Below are 4,924 nucleotides of genomic sequence, written 5' to 3' on the forward strand. Positions count from 1 at the left end.
ACGTACGTACGTACGTACGTACGTACGTACGTACGTACGTAGTAGTAGTAGTAGTACGTACGTAGTAGTACGTACGTACGTACGTACGTACGTACGTAACGTACGTACGTACGTACGTACGTACGTACTACTCTACTCTCTCTCTCTCTCTCTCTCTCTCTCTCTCTCTCTCTCTCTCTCTCTCTCTCTCTCTCTCTCTCTCTCTCTCTTCAGTAGATTTTGATTAATCATAATTTGATATTACATGGACAACATTCTCTTTCCTCCCAAAAAAGAAAACAAGGTCAAACTTACCAAATAATCTGCCAACAAATATAAACGTCCTGTTACATTCTAGAGATGAGATTTTTAAAATCCCGAAATATATTAGACGTTATCTCGTAGAAAATAAAAAATTATATATTTAATAGGATGTATCTTGTTATTCTATCAGAATAATTGTCCTTTATAATTAAAGTATGTATCATACATGTATTTTAAACAAAATTAAATTATTATATACTTTATTGGAATAAATCATTAATAGAGGACACATTCATATTGTATTATTTATTAATGTTTTGACGTTGAAAGAGACAGAATGATTAATTTCAATCAGGAAAGCAAATATATGAAGTCAAATATTTTCTCGTGAATACAATTAGGCTAAATCATATACATTTCTATATCGTATAACTATAAAGCAAATTTATGAAATCAAATATTTCTCGTAAATTCAATTAGGCTAAACTAAATTGATTAATTTATTATATACGATTTGACATCAAATTCGAGATACGATGATCAACTTTAATTGAAAAAATAAATGCGTGAAGTCAAATATCTCCTCGTGAATATAATCTTAAGGCAAATTTGGTCTATTAACACAAAATGTATCTGGAGTGTTGATATGTAACTTGCATGGCAAGATAAGCGTTTTGCGGCATATTTGATTTACCTAGCATGAATATTGCACGGCGTAAACACGAAGACACGCGGTCAGAATTCGGACGAAAATTACTTGCAATTATTCGGTGTTTATCATCAAATTCTACTTATGTACAATTGGAAACGGAATGCCGAACGTTTGCTGTATTTTACACACACACACACGCGCGCGCGCGCGCGCACGCACACACACACACACACACACACATTTTATTTATTTATATATATAATGTGTGTGGTGTGTGTGTGTGTGTGTGTGTGTGTGTGTATACATATATATATATACATATACTTATATACATGTGCGTCACGCTAGCAATCTATCCATTGTCAACGAGAACAAAAGCGTATGACTTACCTTCTCAAGACACTCCTGGCCGATGGCCTTCGGGTCGACCTGTACCTCGAGGATAACGGAGTTGGCCTGACTGACGAGGCACCACATCTTCGCGATCGCTCCTCCCTCGGCGATGTTCGAATCTGCGTCGAATTAATCCCTCGCCGTACTAAAGCCCGGCGACTTTCCTCTTCACAAGAACCAATATGCACTCTTATCGCGACGTTTACAACGAAAACGAAGACAATAATGAAGATGATGTTAATGACAATAACAACGGTCTCTCGTTATCCGGATACGCGGCTGGTCGGCGACCGGTCGTCCCCGGAGGTACGTTCTTTGTCATAACAAAACTTCAAAAGCTACGTACGTGCACAGCTGTCACTGCGACGGGCTCGCGCGTTATGACTACGTACAACGTCGACAACGTGCTCGTTCTCGTATCGGAGACCGAACGCGGCTCGTCGGCTTCCATTTCTCGGCACGGAATGGCACACGCACTAACCGCTCGTCGCCGCCGCGGGTCAGTTCGCGAAATCGAATCGCTCTCCGGCCGCTCGATCGAGTGGCGCTAGCGCCGCAGCTGACACTACCGTCGAGACTGGCACACGAACACAGATACAAGCAAGCGGAGGACGGAGGAGTCGGAGTGGAGCACGTACCGACGCGACGTATCGTCGAGTACGCGGCGCGTCGGCAAAAGGAGGGAGAGAGGGGAGACGATGCCACGACGGGAGTTAAGTACAGCTGATCATCCCTACTATGACGCGCGGCGCGGCGCGGCGCGCATGGGCGCCCCCCACCAGTGGCGCACGCAACGGTCGCGGTCGTAACGTTGATGCATCACGCGTAAACAAAACGTGCGGGGCGAACTTTGGAATCGTTGTTTTATGTCTGAAGCCTGCAAAATGCTCTCATTTATAATTTAAATCAGGTTTCAAAGCGGAATTCTATTTGTAATTTTGTACTTTGTACACGTACGTACATTCTGATTCTTTAAACGCTTCTCTCGCATCACCGGCATTGTCTGAAATAGAAAAGAAAGTATAAAAAACCGTTATTCCCTCTGAATTTAAAGCAATAAATCTATTTATAAAACGAAATTTCTAACTAATTAATATAATATGTTGTCGAATTTATGTATATTAAATAACAAAATTTATTTATGTTATAATACGATAATAAAATAATATACTTATGTCAATTATCAATTAAATTAATCGAATTTTGGTCAAACTTTTGGTTCACTTTAACAATTAACGACAAAGAGACAAAATAACAAATAAGAAACAGACAAAATATCACAGTATTATAGAACGTGCAAATATTCGGTAAAAAATTTTTGAATATGTATGAACATAAACACGCGTAACTATTTATAAACATGTATAATTATATATGAAATGTGTCCTTTTTTCTTTTGTAAAATTACTTTTCAGTATAATAGAAATAATATACTATTATTATTTCTATTACACTGAAAAGTAATTTTACAAAAGAAAAAAGGATATATTTCATATATAATTATACATGTTTATAAATAGTTACGCATGTTATGTATGTTTATACATATTCATACATATTGATGACAAATTTTTTATAATACAAATATATAATATAAATCAATCGGATATAATAAAAATCAGTTTGGAAATTCACTGACCGGATTGTAATCGAGCTAAGTACGTTCTCAGCTGAAACAATAATATGTTCTAATTAATTTAATCAATTATAAATTTTATTGCACACTCATTTCTTGATTATTTCGTTATTTCAAGAAGTGCAATGTTTAGCAAATATTTTATACGTGACGCGTAAAATATATATTTTTTAAAATATTTTAATGAATCTTTCGCAAATAACCGCAATCGTATAGACGCGTCATTGTAATTATGTACATATTAATTTAAAATGAATTAATCTTAATAATTAATATAATTAATTCAAGACTTTCTAATGAACAATTATAATAATTATTAATATAGTGAATTCATGAGATGAATAATTAACTTAACACCTCACCAGCTAAGGTAAAGTACTTTCATCTTCTCGCAAGTTTCATTTCAGAAATATTTCTTCTCAGAAAACGTTCGCGTGAATCCCATCCAGAAAACGATAAACGGAAACAAATCTACTACGCACAATTTCGAAACTTGATTCGTGCACTTTACCGTTGAACAAATTCATATTCATACCGCCATGTTGAAATATCAATATGAATCGCGCTTTGTTCCGCGATATTTCTGTAGCAAATTATTTTGTTAGACGCATATTTACGATGATCTATTTCTTTGACACATTACGTCTCTGACATCGATCGCGTCCTGAAAAAAACGACACGGTATTGCGCGCCCAAAACAAGGATCGACGCTCTCCTTCTCATTTCGATGTTTATATCAAGGCACGGTCTCGATTATATACGACGAACTCGTGGTAGTTACACACTCGTCGGTTTAATCGACACAAATTCGCACCTATAATGCGTTCTTAATGGACAAATTCGCGATTAATCACGGAGCAACTGCCTTCTCCATCCGATCCGAAAAATCTATCAAACTGTCATGGCGGCCGGACAGTCGCGTATAATTGAGAAAATTTGAAATGTGAACATTTGAATTAGTAGAAGTCAGATGCTTTTTTTGTACTTCTCAGTAAGCTGTATATCGATTCATTCAATGTTCTTTATAAGGATGAACGTGAATAGACGTGTGAAAAGTATAAAAGACGCGAAGAAAGAAAAGTAGAAAATATTCATATTCCAAATTGGCGCGAAGGACGTTACCAGTTACATTTATAAGTCTGTTCTAAAATAGTAGTGTGTCGGCGTACGTAAACTAGTCAGCCAATCAAATTCTCTGTACAGGCCGATATTTATAGTCAGTTCTTATTTCAAGATTTTAAATAGATAAGTAGACAAACAGATAAATAGACTAAATAATGTTTTAAAATGCTAATAACTGATCGAGTCTTACCTTTAAAATGGTCTTAAGTACAGTTTTAAAATGTCATAAGCCAATCAGAAGTCTTTATTGTATTAGTATCTTAGACATTACTTAAGATCTTAAAATAAGAACGGACTGCTTTTCTTATTTTAAGATCATCTAAAATTGGCTTATGACATCTTAAAAACTACAATTAAGACGATCTTAAATATAAGAATTGATTGTAAATACCGAACATAGATATAGTCAGGTTTTAGATATAAAATTGTTTTATCTTTAATGATGCGACTACGCTCTCGATTGTTGTCAGTAATTCTTATTTAAGAAACTTTATTTAAAATTTTTTTCATTGAGCTGATATTTCTGACTATTTTTATTTAAAAAAAGTCATTAAAAATATCATAGACAGGAGAAACCAACGAAATACATTATTTTTTTGCTACATTTTTTATATAGAAATGTTTATTTTTAAAGTCTTGAAAGTCTATTTTTAAAAGAATGTATTTTGGATTTCAGTAAAAAAGTTATATATAATATATAATTTAGGACAAGAAAATTATATAATTACAAATTCTATTATAATTTGACATTAATAATAAATAAAAAGAGCGAAAAATCATACATTTTGGGTTTTTCTTTTCTTTTTTTTACATTTTAATTGTGAGATTAATTCGATAATATGTATATATATATATATATATATATATATATGTATAAC

Source organism: Atta cephalotes, assembly GCF_000143395.1.
Source record: "Atta cephalotes unplaced genomic scaffold scaffold00004, whole genome shotgun sequence".
Classification (NCBI taxonomy): Eukaryota; Metazoa; Arthropoda; class Insecta; order Hymenoptera; family Formicidae; genus Atta; species Atta cephalotes.